This window comes from Lotus japonicus, chromosome 3 (genome assembly GCF_012489685.1).
Source record: "Lotus japonicus ecotype B-129 chromosome 3, LjGifu_v1.2".
NCBI classification, from domain to species: Eukaryota; Viridiplantae; Streptophyta; class Magnoliopsida; order Fabales; family Fabaceae; genus Lotus; species Lotus japonicus.
In genome coordinates, this window is record NC_080043.1 from 37,782,949 (window position 1) to 37,803,614 (window position 20,666).

Below are 20,666 nucleotides of genomic sequence, written 5' to 3' on the forward strand. Positions count from 1 at the left end.
AGGCGAACATGTCGGGGACGAAGGACGAGGTGCTTGGCGTGGTGCTCTAATTTGGGAAAAAAAGCCAAGGACAGGAGCAAGGATGCGGCGAGAAGGCGGAAAAATTAGGATGAAAATAAAGATGCACTCTTTTTCTCCATCACGAGAGTTTTTTAATGAGACATCCCTCAATAAATGTAAAATCTTATTTTACAATCAAATACAAAAAGGATATTCCCGGCAATACTCCTAGCTCGACTGAATTATCACGGTCGCTCGGTGGGAAGAATTCTCTGAAGGTGGCGATCCCAACACGACCTTGATGTTTGAGGATCGCTCCGGTAAGTCCGGCGCGAACCGCGAACCACTTATCACTCGTTGGCGATGTGTGCGGATAAATTAGTTATCCCAGAAGTCTCCCCAAAATATGGACGAGCAAAACCTCCCCGAAATATGGGTGAGAACCCAAAGCTAGGCTAAGTCTTGGGCAACTCATATGGCCATTGGGTCCCAAGCAGCCATAAGTCCTCGCCAGGACAAAACTGGGAAGGCCACACCTGATCTTATGGGAAATACGGTGTGAATAAAGCCTCGGTTCAAAATTGAGCTAAAGTCCTAGCTTTCTTTGGAACACACACAAAATCGCTACACGACGACTAAACCCAAAGGCGTAAAACGAACGAATGAAGGAAATATGGCAGCACGATGAAAAAAATAAGACAAAGTGAAACTATAGCGAAATCTTGTTCATTAAACGCAAAACAACATTAGGTACAAAGGGGTACAGAAAAGTCAATACAAAATATTTAAGTTATATTAACAATCTTTGTTTTCCCTGCGTTTTCAACAGCCGCAAAATATGCGGCATCGAAGCCTGGAAGATAGTAAGGGCCGACCAAACCCTCGGGGGTAATCTTCTTGAAGGCTCCCATTGCGCTGAGATCTATTCCCTCGTAAAGGTACTGGACCTGGGCTTTGGCGAGGAAGAAACCGTGACCGCGCCCGTCTACAGCCTCAGCAGCGGCTTTGACCTCCAGCCTCGCTCGAAGGGTTTTGGCTTCAGAGACAGCCCGGGTTTCCAGTTCCGCAACAACTTTGATTTTTGTCGCGAGTTGATTCTTCACTTCGGCGAGAGTCTTATTTGACAGCGCCAACTCGCTGCGTAGGGCCGCTATCTCCTCATCTTTGGCGATACAGGTGGCCCTACTAACGGTGATTGCCTCGTTCTTCACCTCCAAATCCTTCTGCAAGTCTTCCCGCTCGTCCTTAAAATCCTCCATTCTCTCTTCACAGGCGGATAAGTCGGCCTCGCGACCGTGCATCTCGATTCCCAAGTTGGTCAGCTTAGTTACTTGGGCTGCCACCTGAGTCAGCAACATGTCACGCTCTCCATACGCCTCAAGTGTAGCGAGACGATAACTTTCAGCCTTCTGGCGGAGCTCTTCAACTTCAGTCGCAAAGGCTGAATCCTAGGATAACTGGCCAAAGAGACACCCGCGCGCAGGAGGCTCGAGATGGCTTCTTCTGCCACGCCATCAAGGTCGGAATTTTCAGTTCCTCTCATATTATCAAAGAACGGATCAGACATCATGAAGTCGACGGGAGTAGGTTTCTAGTTTGGAGGGGACTGTTCTTCCTCGACAATTTTCGGATGAATGATGGCAGGAGAACAGGGGCGAAGGGAAGGCGAGACAGCAGGAGCTTGATCCTTGCCATTATGAGTTGTTTCATGGATTGGGGAAGCCCTGGGAGAGCTTACCTCAGCTTGTTGGGATGCGTGGTCAGAAGAGGATGTTGTTTGAGTAGGATCAGGAGCGGCGCCCTCGGAGACACCTTGGCCAATGGGAGTCTCCTTAAGAATTGGTGAGGTTTCTGCATCACTGCCTTTGGGGGTTCGGTACGTCCTCGCCCGCCACATCCTGGCGAGGAACAAACGATCTGACCAAAATTTCTCCGTCTGAACCATGGTCAGCTTCTTTGGATTTGTGGGAATCTTCCGCTAAAGGGGGAAGAGTGGTGTTGTTGGAAGAACCCGGCGCCGGCTCGTCAGTCTCCGGTGGAATGATAGCATCCGGCGTGGGTTCGCTAGACCCAGGAGCTGCAGCGTGTGGCATCGCCCCGCCGTCCTCAGGAGAGGGCGGCGCAGGCTCAACTAATGCGGATTCACGTACCCGTTTCCTTGGGGAGGGGGCGGTGGTACCGGTGTCGGCATCCGCAACAATGTGTTTCCTCTTACTTCCGTTGGTGTTGAAGACGAGAGGAAATTCGAAGGTTTCGGCGGCCAGGGCACGCTCCTGTTCGGTTTTAGTAAAGTTCATTCCTCCCAGGAATGAACCAAGGGTGTTCTTGCGAGCGGCCTCGAGCAATTGGGAGCACTCAAGGACCGGAAGCCCAGCGAGAAAGCCAAGGACGATTTTATCTCCGTCACTCAGCGACGCATCTGACGGCGGCGGGACATCGCGAGGGCTCTTGGTCCAGTAGAAGGGAAACAGGGAAGTCCCGTCCCGGAGAGTGAAAGCCTCAGGATAAGTGGGATGCACGGTTATGTGGAAATACCGGCGCCCGGGTCCCATCTTGACGTTGCTCTTGTAAGGGTGGAGACGCTAGTGGCCTGTGCGTGATTTCAGGGAAACCCACCCTGGGGTTTTGGTTTTTAGGGACTTTGGCTCCACGACATAAAAGTAAAAGAAGTGGGCGGTTTTTGGTTCAAGACCAACGACATTGCAGAGAATCTCAAAACAACGAACGAAGGCCCAGGCGTTCTGATGTAGTTGGCAGGGGACCACGTTGATTTCCCTCATGACTTGGCGAAGGAAAAGGGAAAAGGGCAGTTTGATTCCCAGATCAAGGAACAGATATTCGTAGACAAAAAATAAGTGGGGTCCCTCCACGCCATGATCAACCGCACGGTGCTGCCAGGGATGGCGAATCGATAGGCATCTCCCGGTGACAAGAACCTCTTCGAGAGATTTCTCATAGAAAAACCCACCAGCCTAGCGGGCCATCTCAGTAATAGACTCATAAGAGGACAATTCACTAAATGGCCTTTTGGACGAGGGTTTTATCCGCGGACTCTGGGAGGGTGGCAAACACCCGGCGCCAGAAAGCGGTGATCTCCCCCTCGCCCAGGGGAAGTCCTCCGCGTGGAGGAAGATCAACTGGAGGCGGAGGCGTAGAGGCCGTGCTTCGGGATCGAGAAAATTTTTTAGTACGGCGTGGGGAAGTCATTATTACCGAAAGAGAAGAGTGAAGTGAAGATAAGTTAAGATGATAAGGTAAGATGTTGGGTAAAAGTTGTTGACAGGATGTGAGGATCTCAATAAATGGTGAATGATGGAGCAAGGGGGATTTAAAAGCTAAAGTGGGCAGCAGTTGGGAAATCGTGTCCCATCGTGGTAAGGTGGAATGATTACACTAGGAGAACGTGATGCGGTTTTTGGGGGAATGGGAACGGCATAATAAGTGAAAAATTGAAACCGCTGAAGTTCATTGGTTTAAATTCAAATAGGCAGGCTTTATTGTGATTTGAAGGGACAAATCAAAGATGGTGGTTAAGACTTTGTAAGATCCGTTGGACCTTGTGCTATCCTAATGCGTTACATGTGGCTTACACGCGTCAATGTATCGTGGTCCACGGCGATCATTGCTTGAAAGTGACGACGTATCCAAGCGTTGTCTCCACAAGCCAACTTGTGGACTCATGGGATCAAAGGAATTCGCTGGGAAAGTCGAAGATTTAGTCTTAGGCTCTAGTTATCAAGCCATGTTGGCAATTATTTAAAGTCGTTAGATTTTGGCTTTAGGTAACTTACTCGTAATTGTCGCCTTGTATTTACTTTTTCTTTAAAAGACACACTCAACTCTCATGCTTCGAGCTCGGTGTCTTGTGGACTGGGCGAGACCCTAGAGTCCCTCGCCCAGGCACGCCAGCCTGGGGCGACGCGCGAGCCAGGGAGTCGGGACTTCTCCCTGAAGGCCCAACAGGCCCATTAGAAGAAGTTAAGGGCGCCAAGCCCAATCCTCGAATCTATAAATAGGGAGCGGTTACCAATTGTAAGGGACTCTTGGCTCCTTTGAGGAATAACAACTTGAAATTCAGTTACATTCTCTCTCTAAGCGGTTACGCTCTCACTCTCTCTAGATTCTCACTTCACGATCCTCTCACCATGGGTACCGTACCTCATCTCTATGTTCTTGGATAGAACAGTCTTCAAGTTTTCACTTCTTCCCTTTATATTTGAATCTTCTCTGAGATGAATTATAGCTTTCGGAGCTTGTTCTTCATGAAGGTTCTAGTCGTTGGATCAAATGGTACAAAGTGTACTTGCGCCAGAGCGTGGTAGTATCTGATGGACACCTTCTGCCGATTTAATCAGCCATCTAGCAGGTAGCATAGGTCTGAACTTCTATCCGTTGGTGTACAAATATGAAAATTTGATAGTGACACCACGGTTCCTTTATCTTCATCATATAATTCTGTCAGATCTTGAGATTTCATCTTTGAAACTTCTGCACAAAGCCTTCTTGACTTCATCTTCAACGGGAAGTGTACTTGGTTTGACTTTGTACCTTTCGTTGAGTGTGAGCTTTCTTCATATGATCTTCTTCTTTTTTCACCTTCCTCCTTCTTTAGACAATCTTTCTTCATCGTTCTTCCATTCTTCAAACGATAATTCATGCTTCAGTCATTATGCTTTCTTTCATATGATTTGACTATGAAGCTTGTTCTTCTTTCTGTTCTTCTGAAGCTGCAAACTTCATTTCATGGTAGACGTTATTTCTCTTAGAAGTTCTGCTTTCATCGTTCATGTATGCTTTAGACGATGCTTCTTGCTTTGTCCATTCTTCCCTTGGAAGATTTATCAGTTTAGCACATGCTTCATTTCTTTTTTCAATTGGTCATTCAGAATGTGACTGATAGCGTTTGACCAAATCTTCTTCTTCAGAAATGGATTGTCTTGTGTTTTCTTACTAAACTAGATGCTTGTCGGCATAGACAATAAGCTTTGCTCAATTTCTTCATTTCTTTGTAGATGGAGAAAGAGGAAACTCTTTATGATGACATAGTTGTACTTGTTTCCTTGGTCAGCATGCTTTGTAGAGTATCACATGATTTCTCAACACTTGACTTTCTCCTCAAGAATGTCAGAGATATTTCCATTTGAATATGGCGCTCTTTTTCTCTGAACATTGCCTCCTTTGATCAGCCTTGAGATAGATGTTTGAACGTAGACATAGAATTCAGTCTTCTCAGACAATCTAGTAGCTTCGCTTGATCTTGCATGTGTTCACTTAAAGCTTTTATTCTTCTTGAGTAGATAAGTTCGATGCTTTGGCTTTTCCTTATGAAGATGATCCTGATGATTTGACTTTGTTTTCTCAGGCTGTTTATCTTGATCTTCTTCAGTTAGTGCGGACTAGCTGATTTGACATATTCTTGCTAGTGTAGTTGCCTTGTAGCTTTTTATCCTTTTCTTTTCTTTCTCTGGATAGACGATGTGGCAGATATATAGCATTTACTTTCTTGTCCATGATGCTTTGACATTTCTTGTTTCTTTTCTTGTTTAGACGATGAGGCATGTTTGATTTCTTTCGCTTGTATTGTCTTCTTTTGATGCTCTTTATCCTTTCTCTTCTTTCTCCTTTCTCATGTGTCAGCACCCAATTTTATCTGGGTCATTTTTTTTAGTTTATACTCCATCTTGATTTTATTTGATATTAACAACTTCTCTTGGTTTATTTTTCTCTTTTAAATTATTATCTTCATATAAACAAACACAGAAAAAAATGAAAATAAGGAAATAAAAAGGACGACCGAAGAGTGCATCATCATCTTCATCTTCATCTTCTGAACCGTCCTCAGATTCATCCCATCCAGCAGCTAGCGCTTTCTTTTTCTTGTAGAAGGGTTTCTTGCCTGATTTCTTTGCAAGTCTTGGACAGCCCAGTTTGATGTGTCCTGGCTTTTTGCACTCAAAGCAGGTGATGTTGCTTTTATCTAAGTTTGAGCCACCTTCACTTTTCTGAGTGAACGGTTTCTTTTTCATGCTTGAATCCCTTTTGTTGTTCTTCCTTTATGTTCTTTTTCCTTTTTGTTGTTTGATCCACATTCTTTTGAACTTTCTGTTGAAGAGGGCTTGTTCATCATCTGACATTTCTTCTGAGGATTCTTCTTCTTCAGATTGTTCTTTTGTTTGAATGGCCTTTGAACTGTTTGCTTTAAAAGCAATGTTCTTATGCTTCTTCAATCCTTCGTCATTAGCAAGCTCTATTTCATGAACCTTCAGAGATCCCAGGAGGTCTTCCAATCTCTCAAGGTGCTGAGATCTTTAGCTTCTTGAATGGCTGTGACCTTGGGTCTCCATCTTCTGGGGAGGCATCTTAGAATCTTCGTGATTTGATCAACATTTTCGTATTTACGATCAAGATTCCTCAGCCCATTGAAGATGGTTTGGAATCTTCCAAACATGTCATCAATGCTTTCGTTTTCCTTCATCATGAAGGTTTCATACTCAGCCGCGAGTAGGCTTACTTTGGCTTGTCTGACATTTGTTGTACCTTCATATGCCAACCCTAGAGCTTCCCAGACTTTTTTGGCCGTTGCTAAGCCATCAACCTTATCCAATTGAGATTTGCTTAAAGGACACAATAGGAATAACTTAGCTCTAGCATTAAGTTGATAATCCTTGCGTTGTGCTTCTATCAGTTGATCCTTCTTTATTGGTTCTCCAACATCATCTTTGCGAACGATGTTGCCATTTTAAATGATGTCCCAGAGCATGTAGTTTGTGGATTCAATGAATAGTTGCATGTGAGTTTTCCAATAAGGATACTCAATTCCATCAAAGAATGGAGGCTTGTTGGTGGATGATCCCGTAGCTATTGCTAAATCTTCTGCCATGGATCTTTACTCTACACCTGTTAAGATGTTAGTTTCTAGAGACTATGCTCTGATGCCAATTGAATTGCAGATAAGTAACACAAGAAAGGGGGGTTTGAATTGTGTTCTTGAAATTTACGTTTTAAAAACTTTGTTTTATGAAAAGAATATTAGTTCTTTTAAGAAAACGTTTAGGTATGACTTTTCGTAAACTGTTCTGTGCAGCGAAAGTTAAACAATAAGTAAGACAGAACGATCAGCACACAGAGATTTATACTGGTTCACCCTAAACGATTGGGCAGTACTTGGCCACCACCAAGATTTTCACTAGCAAGTATCAAGGACTTCTCCAATACAAGTATTAGGCAGGACTTCTCCAAGTATTATCACGGACTTCTCCAAGTATTATGCAGGACTCCTCCTATAAGTATTGTACCGGACTTCTCCTAAAATCTTACAAAGATTTATATCACTCTACGGAGATTCTCTTCTTTCAAGAGTTAAGATAGAGACTCTAAAGCACTGAAACTCTAAATGTTTGGGTTCAGATCGGACTATTGGATCACTTGAGAGTTACTACAAAAGTGTTAAGAGAATAAGAAGATATGACTCTTTTAAGGTACGAGGTTTTCTCTTTCACTTGGCAGAATTTATGGCTTATGTTTGACGCTTAGGAATATCTGCTTGAGCTTTGAATGTTGTTGAGAAGTTTGAAAATGAATGCTTGAATACTTGAATTCTCAGAGTTAATTCTTGTTTCTTCAGATCTTCAAGAGTGTCTTAAATACTTGCTTGCTAACGTTGTAGCCGTTGTGAGATAAAATCCAACCGTTGAGATAGCTGTTGAAGGTTGATATCGGACCGTTGATTCAAAAGGCTTGGTTGATAGCTTCATTAAATGTTATTTCTCAAGCAAGTCTATCCTTTAGCTTAAAAGGTGATGTTTGTCAGCTAGTAGGTGGTGATAGACTTTGGGCTACTTTTCAGACATGAGACAATTTGGCAATTTGATGTTGACGGCTTGTACTTTCCCTTGTTGGTCGGCGTGCCTTTTGCTGAAGTAAATTTGTCTTCATGTGTTTTAGTTTGAATGAAATTCAAATAGTTGTCATTGGATTTGAATGTGAGACAATCGGTTGTAATCAAACTATGACTTTGGCGCTCAAAATACTTCTTGATATATCTGACTGATGACGTGGCATTGAACGATAAAGATAACTGAAGTACGAAGATAACAAGGTTCAGAATTTAAATAACAAAGAACGAAAAAGGGTAGAGAGTGGCCATTAGCCAAAATGATGCAGGAGCAGATCAATTGGAGGCTAGATCATAGAAGAGATTGTTCATTTGAGTCATATGATCTTCAAAGTCGCTCCGGCGAACAAATTGCGCTTCCAAAGGTTTTTGCATGTTCTCTTGCTCATGCCCTTGATCATCATTAGCATCAGAAATTATGAGTTGCTCTTCAACATCTGCATTGTTTAGCGGAGCTGAACATTCACCATCTTCCTGAAGTTTTCCTTTTCCTTTGAAAATATGAAGTTTCTCTGGACGTAGAAGGATGTCTGGAATGTTCCTTGGCAGCAAAATGTAGACCCAATTGCCCAAGTAAACAATTATAGCAGTCAACCTGCTCAGGAGAGAGTAGGACAGTGTGCCAACATAACCTTCAATTGCACAAACTTGCCATTCATCCCAGTCCAGTACTTTGCGTGCTTCCAAAAGGAATTTGTAGCCAACATCTGATGATCTCTTCCAAGATACAAACACAGTACGGTCGGGAGTCTTCTCAATTCTCTTAACCATTTTTTCTTGAAAGGCCTTGAAGTTTGCCTTGGTTGACCCTGCAGTGCACCTACGCTTAATGGCAGAGGACACTAGCGTCTGAAGACGCCTCTTTCTCGCTTGAGAAAGGATGCAGACAGTATCGGACTTTGATTGAGGTTTTGGGGTGCTTTCTCGTGTTGAAGCTTGCTGATTGTTTTGAAAGGGTTGATCAATTTGGGTTGTCAAGGTTAATGGGAAGAGGTTGAACAGTTGAGAGTTTGGCTTGGACTGTTGAACGGTGAGTTCCTCATCGGAGGAATCCAAAGTGGTGACAGGAGAGATTTTTTGTGAACTGTGATCAGTGGGATTCACAGTGAGTTCTTCTTGGTTTGAGGAGGGTGAAAGTGGTTTTGGTGAGTTGTTTGGTTCTTGTGGTGTGTTATGGTGGTGTGGATCATATGAATCATCAAACAATGAATTGACAAGTTCTTGATTGGAGATTTCAGTGGTTACCTCTTGGTGTGGAAAGTTGGAATCTATGGATTTTGCAATGGTGGTGTGAATGATGAGATCTTCTTCATCAACAGGTTCATCAGGTTCATTTGCTAGAATCTTCCTTTTGGAGTAATGAGGCCGTTGAACTTGTACGGTGGAATCATCATCATACTGCTTCCTCAATCGTTTAAGTTTTCTCTTAGGTTCTGCAAGCTTTCCAGCAAGAGATGTTTGCCCAGATCTTGTTCTTGAAGCAATAGGATGAGAACTAGATTGTCCAGGAACTCCACATTTGATGATTCTGATGGACCGTTCCTTAGTAGGCGCCTTGGGCACGTTCTTGGACTGTTCCGGCTCGTCCTCAGGAAACGGTGCCATTCGCAAAGCAGGAGAGACAGTTCTTTTGCTTGGAACCGTACTGGTTTGAGCTTCCAGTGCCTTCAAGGTTTTCACTTTCTTTTTGCCACCCTTGACGGTTGTGTTAGTTTTCTCCTTTTCTCTTACAGCTCTTCTCTTCTTTGTCAGGTATTCATCAGGAACCTCTGAATCATCATACATGATGTTCATTTTGCTTACATCTCCTAGCTTGATAGGAGTGGGCCAGATGATATCCTCTTCTATTCGTTCTTCCTTGTTTGCCAGAAATTCAGCAGTAATTCCTCTCTTCTCAAAAATCACAGTCAGTAGGGACCCAAAGGGAAGAAACCCTTTTCCCATATCCAGGAAATTTATCAAGTAATTCCACATCAAATGAGCATGATTTACCTTTACCTTCTTCTCAATCTTGTAAAGGGCATACCTTGCATGTGCGTTAATATGTCCTCTTGCACCATCTTTGGGAAGTACAACCTTGCTGATCACAGCATTGTTGAACTTGAGCTCGTCCCTGATATTGCTCACTTCTACCTTCAAGGGATCTTCTTGATTTTTCCAGATGCACCGGTAGTCTTCTGTCTTTGACCACCAGGAAGGAGAGTACTTCTCACCTTGATTCAAACTTACACCAAGAGCTTCGGCGACATCTTGCAAGGAGACGTCAATGATTTTGTTGAAAGCCCTTGACCGAATGGTTTCACGATTCTTCACCACAGCGCAATCATAAAACTATTTGACCAGAGGCACATAGACCTCTCGCTGTGCAACATTATACACAGTCTCCCAGTCTTTATAGAAGAGGTCACTGAGTCCATCCATTTTCACAAAAGCAAATACCTTCATATCAAGGTATCTTGGTGAAACCAGAGGGTTATCACCCAGCTTCTCAGTCTTCACTGCACCAATTTCTTGGTTCTGAACAGATCGATATTGGTTAATCCTCTCGGCTCTTCTCTTCAGAATCTCCATTTCAGCCTTTGAGTAGGGTGCCTTTCCTCCTTTCTTGGAAGGAGCCTTAAAAGTGGTTGCAAGAACTCCGGCCATTTGAACTTGAAAAGAGGAAAAATTTGCAGAGAAAGGAAGTTGCTTTTCTTGGAGGTGAGAGAGTGTATTTTACAAATGAAATGGCGTAAGGTAGGTTTACAAAATCTTTAAGAGATATATTGATTTGGAATATGGAATGACGGTTTTGGAAGGAAGTGGAAAAAGCGGTTTTTCTTGAAAAGAGAAATTATTAAACAATTGTTTTGGGGTTACACACGCGATAAAGGCTGACAGGGTAACTGTTGAGCATTGAATGTGATATGACTTTTCAGAAAAGAACTGTTGAAACACGTGCCACGAAAATGATGACGTTGAACTTTTGACAATCATTTTTCAAGAAGGACTGAGCAGTCCCAATGGTAAATTCATAGTACGATACAGCATGCATGCAATTGGCTCAGTGCGTTCTGAGATGGCTTTAGAACTGTACTCTGTTAATTCATCGAACGGTACCTGGAATCTAGCACATAGGCAAACACTGAACATTATGTCTGGTCTGCTTGAGGTAAGGTACAGTAGAGATCCTATCATTCCTCGGTACAATGTTGGATCAACCGGTGAGCTTTCATCATTCTTGTCAAGAATAGTGTTTGGATACATAGGAGTGCTCATTTTGTTTGAGTTTTGCATGTTGTATTTCTTGAGCATATCCTTTATGTATTTGGTCTGATGTATGTAGATCTTGTCCTTTTCTTACTTGATTTGAAGACCAAGAAATAATTTTAGTTCCCCCATCATACTCATCTTGAATTCGCTTTGCATGAGAGTTGAAAATTCCTTGCATAGACTATCACTAGTAGCTCCAAAGATGATATCATCGACGTATAGTTGAACAAGGATGTAGTTATCTTTCAGTTGCTTTCTGAATAAGGTATTGTCAATCTGTCCTTTTGAGAAACCGTTCTTCATGAGAAAGCTGCTTAAACGATCGTACCAAGCCCTTGGCGCTTGTTTTAGTCCATAGAGAGCTTTCTTGAGTTTGAACACATGCTCGGAGGAAGATGGTTCCTCAAATCCTAGAGGCTTCTTCACATAGACTTCTTCTTCTATTACTCCATTTAGAAAAGCACTTTTGACATCCATTTGATATAGTTTAAGGGAGTTTTGACATGCAAAGGCTAAGAGAATACGAATAGCTTCAATTCTGGCCACTAGAGCAAAGGTTTCAGTGTAATCAATTCCTTCTTGTTGATTATATCCTTGAGCTACCAGTCTTGCTTTGTTCCTTGTCACTTTTCCATTTTCATCCATCTTGTTTTTGAAAACCCACTTGGTACCGATGATTGATTTTCCTTTTGGTTTGGGTACAAGTGTCCAGACTTCGCTTCTTTCAAATTGATTCAGTTCTTGTTGCATGGCTAGAATCCATCCTTCATCTTGTAGAGCTTCTTCTACAGTTTTGGGTTCAATTTCTTAAATGAATGCACTGTTGGATTCTTCTCTAAAGGCTGACCTTGTCTTGACTTTTTCTTAGACTATTCCAATAATCTGTTCAGGTGGATGATCTGTTTTGTACTTTCACTCCCTTGGTAGAGAAATACCACTTGAGGTCATGACTTGATCGGACTGTTCTTGAGCTTCTGATTGTGGAGCAGTGGACTGTACTGCAGGTGAGATGTCTGAAGGTTGAACTTCTTTGGAGATACCATCATCTTCTTGATCAGATAGGTCAAGGTTTAGAAAGTCTCTTTCTAAACGAACAGTTGATTCGGTTGAGTGATCATCAAACTTGACATTGATGGATTATTCTACTGCTTTCGTTCTAGAGTTGAAAATTCTGTACGCTTTAGAATGAGTAGAGTATCCTAAGAGAATTTCCTGATCAGATTTGTTGTCGAACTTTCCAACGTTGTCTTTAGTATTGAGTATAAAGCATTTGCACCCAAAAGGATGAAAGTAAGAAACCGTAGGACGTCTTCCACGCCAGAGTTCATAAGGAGTTTTCTTCAGCATGGGTCGCATGGATATTCTCTTCTGAATGTAGCATGCAGTTTCAATTGCTTCAGCCCAAAAATATTTGGGTAGAGAAGATTCACTCAACATCGTTCTTGCCATTTCTTGAAGTGACCTGTTCTTTCGTTCAGCAACTCCGTTTTGCTGAGGAGTTCTAGGAGCAGAGAATTGATGAGTAATGCCTTCTTGTTCACAAAATTTTTCAAATTCTTCGTTTACAAATTCTCCTCCTCGATCACTGCGAATGGTTATAATGCAGTATCCTTTTTCGTTTTGAACTCTTTTGCTGAATATCTTAAATGCTTGAAAGGTTTCATCTTTACTTGTTAGGAAGAATACCCTACAAAATCTCGTGTAGTCATCGATTATGACAAGACAATATCTTCTTCCAGAAATACTAGCTACTCTAGTAGGACCAAACAAATCCATGTGTAACAGGTCCAGAGGTTTGCTGGTGCTAACAAAGTTTTTAGCATGATAGGAGGTATGATGTTGTTTGCTTTGAACACAAGCAGAACATGTAACATCAGATTTGATATTATGTTTTGGCAGACCACGTACTAAGTCATTACTTATGATTTTAGTGATGGTCCTTAAGGAAGCATGCCCTAGCTTCCTGTGCCAAAGCCATGTATTGTCCTCTGATGATACTAGACATGATACATTTTGATTTGCTAGGTTTTCCAAGTTCGTCTTATATAGATTCCCTTGTCTCTGAACTTCAAAGATGATCTTGTCATCGGTATCAGTGACACTACACTTCACTTTATTAAAGGAAACAGTGAACCTACTATCACATAATTGACTTATGCTAAGTAGATTATGTTTTAATCCTTCAACTAACAGAACATTACTGATCACACGAAGAGGTTCCTTATCAACATTACCTTCCCCAATAATGAGTCCCTTATGATTACCTCGAAAGGTAACCGATCCACCATTTCTTCTAGTTTGGATCTTTGGGAACATAGACTTTTCTCCTGTCATGTGACGCGAGCATCCACTGTCCAGATACCATTGTTGGCGTTTCCTTCGTTTTGTTAAATAGGTCTGCAACAAAGATAATTAATTCTTTAGGTACCCAGATTTTCTTGGGTCCTGATGGGTTAGCAGTAACTTTTGAGGGAACCTGCTTCTCATAGAAAGTTTTTCGTTCATCTCGCTCAATTTTACAGTTTACAACAAACTTACTTTTACAACAAACTTACTTTGACTAGACTCAGATGATGTAAATGATATATCAGACATGCATTCACTGGATGAGGCTGATTCACTGTCAAATCCTAGTCCACTTTTATCATACAGTTCGCGACTATTTCCACATAGTTTAACTAGATTATCATGTCCTGTAGTAAATGTGGATAGATCATCTATTAGTATTTTAACTCTTTTCTTAAGAGAAGTTACTTCCTTAACAGAATCTTGTTCTTTTAAAGCAGTATTTTCTTTGACTACATGATCTTTTTCTATTAAAACTTTTTCATGCTCAAGCTGTAATTTAGCAAACTATTTCTTCAAAGCTTTATACTTTTCAGATAGAATATATGAATGCTCAAGTAATTCATTAAATTCATCTTTGAGATTTTCAGGTCTAACCCCATCATCTTCATCGTCTGAGCTCTCTACAGATGCCATAAGAGCGAATAGTGCATCATCATCTTCATCTTCATCTTCTGAACCGTCCTCAGATTCATCCCATCCAGCAGCTAGCGCTTTCTTTTTCTTGTAGAAGGGTTTCTTGCCTGATTTCTTTGCAAGTCTTGGACAGTCTGGTTTGATGTGTCCTGGTTTTTTGCACTCAAAGCAGGTGATGTTGCTTTTATCTAAGTTTGAGCCACCTTCACTTTTCTGAGTGAATGGTTTCTTTTTCATGCTTGAATCCCTTTTGTTGTTCTTCCTTAAAGTTCCTTTTCCTTTTTGTTGATTGATCCACATTCTTTTGAACTTTTTGTTGAAGAGGGCTTGTTCATCATCTGACATTTCTTCTGAGGATTCTTCTTCTTCAGATTGCTCTTTTGTTTGAATGGCCTTTGAACTGTTTGCTTTAAAACCAATGTTCTTCTGCTTCTTCAATCCTTCGTCATGAGCAAGCTCTATTTCATGAACCTTCAGAGATCCCAGGAGGTCTTCCAATCTCTCAAGGTGCTGAGATCTTTAGCTTCTCGAATGGTTGTGACCTTGGGTCTCCATCTTCTGGGGAGGCATCTTAGAATCTTCGTGATTTGATCAACATTTTCGTATTTACGATCAAGATTCCTCAGCCCATTGACGATGGTTTGGAATCTTCCAAACATGTCATCAATGCTTTCGTTTTCCTTCATCATGAATGTTTCATATTCAGCCGCGAGTAGACTTACTTTGGCTTGTCTGACATTTGTTGTACCTTCATATGCCAACCTTAGAGCTTCCCAGACTTCTTTTGTCGTTGCTAAGCCATCAACCTTATCCAACTGAGATTTGCTTAAAGCACACAGTAGAAATAACTAAGCTCTAGCATTAAGTTGATAATCCTTGCGTTGTGCTTCTATCAGTTGATCCTTCTTTATTGGTTCTCCAGCATCATCTTTGTGAACGATGTTGCCATTTTCAATGATGTCCCAGAGCCTGTAGTTTGTGGATTCAATGAATAGTTGCATGTGAGTTTTCCAATAAGGATACTCAATTCCATCAAAGAATGGAGGCTTGTTGGTGGATGAGCCCGTAGCTATTGCTAAATCTTCTGCCATGGATCTTTACTCTACACCTGTTAAGATGTTAGTTTCTAGAGACTATGCTCTGATGCCAATTGAGTTGCAAATAAGTAGCACAAGAAAGGGGTGTTTGAATTGTGTTCTTGAAATTTACGTTTTAAAAACTTTGTTTTATGAAAAGAATATTAGTTCTTTTAAGAAAACGTTTAAGTATGACTATTCGTAAACTGTTCTGTGCAGCGGAAGTTAAAGAGTAAGTAAGACAGAACGATCAGCACACAGAGATTTATACTGGTTCACCCTAAACGATTGGGCTACGTCCAGTACTTGGCCACCACCAAGATTTTCACTAGCAAGTATCAAGGACTTCTCCAATACAAGTATTAGACAGGACTTCTCCAAGTATTATCACGGACTTCTCCAAGTATTATGCAGGACTCTTCCTATAAGTATTGTACCGGACTTCTCCTAAAATCTTACAAAGATTTATATCACTCTACGGAGATTCTCTTCTTTCAAGAGTAAAGGTAGAGACTCTAAAGCACTGAAACTCTAAGTGTTTGGGTTCAGATCTGACTATTGGATCACTTGAGAGTTACTACAAAAGTGTCAACAGAATAAGAAGATATGAGTCTTTTAAGGTACGAGGTTTTCTCTTTCACTTGGCAGAATTTATGGCTTGTGTTTGACGCATAGGAATATCTGCTTGAGCTTTGAATGTTGTTGAGAAGTTTGAAAATGAATGCTTGAATACTTGAATTCTCAGAGTTAATTCTTGTTTCTTCAGATCTTCAAGAGTGTCTTAAATACTTGCTTGCTAGCGTTGTAGCCGTTGCGAGATAAAATCCAACCGTTGAGATAGCCGTTGAAGGTTGATATCGGACCGTTGATTCAAAAGGCTTGGTTGGTAGCTTCATTAAATGTTACTTCTAAAGCAAGTCTATCCTTTAGCTTAAAAGGTGATGTTTGTCAGCTAGTAGGTGGTGATAGACTTTGGGCTACTTTTCAGACATGAGACAATTTGGCAATTTGATGTTGACGGCTTGTACTTTCCCTTGTTGGTCAGCGTGCCTTTCGCTGAAGTAAATTTGTCTTCATGTGTTTTAGTTAAAATGAGATTCAAATAGTTGTCATTGGATTTGAATGTGAGACAACCGGTTGTAATCAAACTATGACTTTGGCGCTCAAAATATTTCTTGATATATCTTGAACGTTAAAGTGTGTGACATATAGCCAAGTTTCTCCTGAAATTGGGAACGTTATCAGTAGATAAATTTTCAATGAAACTTCTACTATAAAATTGTTATGATCAAAATAAGATTTTAAAAACGTTATCATGCGTTTGAACTTAACACTCTGCTGGTGCCATCCGATAAGGCGCCATTGATATTGGTCCCGTGTCGGGCTTGATATCAATAGAGAACTCTGTTTCTCTTATTGGCGGTAATTCGGGCACATCTTCTGGAAATACATCCACAAAGTCTTGTACCACCAAAATGTTGCGTACATCGTCGTCGTTCTTCGCTTCCGCTACAACAAAATTCACGAATGCTGGTGAACTCTTTCCCAAGGTGTACGAATTCAAGTAGACAACGGCCTTGTTAACACAATCCAAGAGAACGTGATACTGTGTCAACCAATCCATCCCTAGAATCACATCGAGCTCCTTGAGCCCTAAGCAGACGAGGTTCGCAAGGAACATTCCGATCCTCGTAGATCAACGGACATTGCAAGCATGTCGTGCACGTAACTAATCGATAATCAATCTTAAGTATCACGGCGATGATACTAACTTCAGACAATCTCACAGCCAAGCAAACATCATAGCAAATAAGTTTACTCAACCTCACTGCGGAACTTAAAACTTATCAAAACAAAACAACAACGAGTTCAAACTCGTGTGCCCAAAACCCTAGTGCTCTGGTTTCTCAACCGGAGCTCTGATACCACAATGTAACGCCCCGATTTCTCGAGTGTCACACAGTAACCAATCACATGTATTTTCCTAAAGAGTTTTCGTCGATTCACTTATTAATCTTGCATTAATGACAAAGGTTCAATTATTGTGAAACTCTTGAAAACTTTACGATTTAAACTTGCGGAATAAATAAACATACATTTATGAATAAAGCAACTCTTTAATTAAAAGAAATAAATAATCCAACAGTACAAAAGTTGAAACCTCGGGCTAAAGCCCTAAACCAAAATACATCCATAATCTCTGAAAATGAAACAAATAAATGATAGTTCAGAACTACGTGTCACTCGACCCCCAACAAGACAAACATCAATCACTCCTCGAGCCACCCACATTGTCTTTTCTTTGACGGAGCGCCGGCATCCGGATCTGGAAGTGACTCTAGAGGCGGGGCTGGAAAGTCACCAATACGCCCCCACCAGGTCGGTACCTCATGCGCTCGTGAAGTCCCCACCGCTCTGTCACCAACCCTTGGAGCTTCAACTCGAATGTTCTCCGGAAGATTAGGTCATGCAACCACTGGTCGAGACTCTGCAGTCGTCTCCTCAGAAGGATCTGTCTCCCCCGATCAAACCCTAGACTCTTCGTTCTTCGGACAGTGGAACCTTGCCGGTGGGTAGGGCATCTCAATAATCCCTCCGCGTATCAACTGCTCCCCCACAATTTTGCCTTGCTTGTCTCGTCCTGTAAGTGCCACGTCGCCCACGTAAATCTTGCGAACTCCGGACGCGTCAGCCGTCTAGACTCGATCGTCATCTTGATCATTAAGTTTCATCACCCAGGAGTGGGCGTGAACCGTAGTCTGGGTCAGCGCCATCTACCCCCCCCCCCCCAAATAAACACATAGCAAACATTGCAAGGGTCAGATCTCATGTTCACATATAGCAAGATCATATATCACATAAATAATAAGATTTAAATGGAAAATCTTTAAGTCTCATCTCAGTTAGTTTCCTAAGTTCAGTTAGACTAACGTCCTCACCATTCACACAACCACCTCAACACCATGGCCAAATCACGATCATCCGCAGATGAACAATCACAAGGGGACACTCAGTACAACCCATGTCACATGGGGACACACAGTACAACCCACAAACACCCTCGCGTGCAAGCAACCGTTTGTCTCTATCGGCACCATCGTTCTCATGGTCCATAGTAATCACTAGACCTATGTTCCAAATTCATCACATTTTACTTGCATGCGATTAATTTCTCATTTCTCTTTGTTCAAGGCTCTAATAAGTCAACCTAGAGTCTTAGCACTTATATCATCGAATAATGAAACATAAACGACAGAAATAATCACAGCACCAAAAGGAATTACAGCTGGATGAGCGACCTTTTGGCAATATCCAAGTCAGGTAACATATAAGCTATACCAAAACACATAGTCATATACTCATGCATACCAGTACTGATAACATGGCAAACTCATCAATCAAGCTATCACATAAACTTTTGCATGAATCGAAAGAAAAAAAACTCGCCGACACCCACAAAAGTGGCTCGGCCGAACCCTAAAGGGCTCAAGGGTTTTTAAAATTGTTCCTTTCTTCCATTACAACTTCACAAGCCAATGTCCAGCCAACAATATCAAGTTTATTCTCTCAAAAATCCAAAACTGAACATACATCATCTCTCATGCTAAATCATGTGAAAATCTAGTGAATAATCATGGAATTCATACCTATGACATGAGGTCATTTGATAAGCATTAACATATTGATCATATCATCATACAAGCATCACAAATTTGGTAAAAATTCCAGTAGCAATCAGCAATAATCAATAGCACCAAAAGACTAAAGAAAAATCCACCAAAACCCAAAATTTGGGCATGGCCGAGAGCACCATATGCTCTAGGCTTCCCTCTTTTTTTTGGAAACGTTTTGGCCATTCTCTAGGCCAACCTACAGCAAGAAACTCATCATGTTATTCATCAAAATAATAACCCTTAAGCATATGATTCAATCAAGAAATCTGGTCTAGGCAAAACATGGCAAATTGTCAAGTTTGGTATCATTTTCATGTGATCATAGCTTTCACTTTTGTTCATGTCTTAGAGCAGCAAATAGCAAATCCCTAAGGCATGTGATCAACCTTCTACCCTCATACATCATCAACCTACACAAACTCATATCATAGTCATGCAAATCATGAAAACCTTCATCATTTTGATCCTAGACTCTACCCACTAGATCCACCCTTACCTTAGTTTTTGGGAATGAAAGGATGAAAGAATGGTGATGGAATAGATGAATGGAGAAGCCCTCTCCTTGCTTCACCTTTAGCCTTGACTTGATCTTCTCTTTTCTCTCTTGGTCTCTCTTGCTTTCACTCCTTCTTTTTCTTCTTTCTCTCTCTAGCCGCCGCCCTCTCTCACTCTCTTACTCTTTCTTTCTTTCTTTTTCTCTTCTGAATGTGTGTGGAAAATGAGAGTATGGGATTGTGTTTCTACTCCGCCTCTTTAGGTCTCTCAAAAGCTGCAGAAATCTTCCCCTTTTACCCTCCAACTCGCGGCCAAGACAAGGTCATGCAAGGGCATCGACAAATTTCACTAATTTGAATGGAGACAATGCATTTATGGCTCATCATTCTCCTTTATTCCCTTGACCAAAACTGATCAGCCATGAATATGAGCAATAATCCCTTAATATTCCCCTTAACTCAATCAATCTTAGTCAACAAATGAGTCACCTCTCCCCTCCTCTTCACAAACTCGGCCAAAACCCTCCTCCTTGGCCTCCAAGCAACCCAAAATCACTTATCTCGGAGTCCTTGACCTTATAAATAATTATTTCCTAGCCCCCAAGTATTATCATTTCAATAATAACAATACTACACACCTCAAAACATCAAAAAAATTCACAATTCACAAGCAAGTCACATTCTATCATTTATAAAAAAATAAATAATTTTATTCATCAAGGTAGGGTCTTACACAACACGTCGTCACCTCGACCTTCTGAGCCACTGTGCGCTGCTTTTACCATTGCCGACCATCCTTGCCGCACCACAGCCACCGCCGGAAACCACGCGGTCGATGGGCCTGAGCCACCATCACCGACCATCCTCTGTTTTTACCTTTTCCCTTTCTTTGTTTGTGTGATTTCAACCTTAATTTTAGTTACTTGATATTTATATTTTGCTATTAATTTGGTATGTTTTTTTTGAACTCAATTTGGTATGTTTTTAATCTGATGTGATTTTGTTTCTTTTGTTAATATTTGATTTAGTCTTTAATTTGATAGATTTATTTCTAGTTCTAAAAACTTCAAAAATCCAAAACATTTAAAATCTCAAAAATCCAAATAGCATCTTTTTAAGAAATTTAACAAAAAAAATAAACATCAACATCTTTTTCAAAAATATCTTTGTTAAATCAACTTAAATCTGGTTGAACTACATAACCTTATCTCCTCACAGAAAATACATAGGTCGGATTTAATCCCGTCAGACACCCAAAAATGAAAACCTTTAAGATTCCATGGAAATAATATTT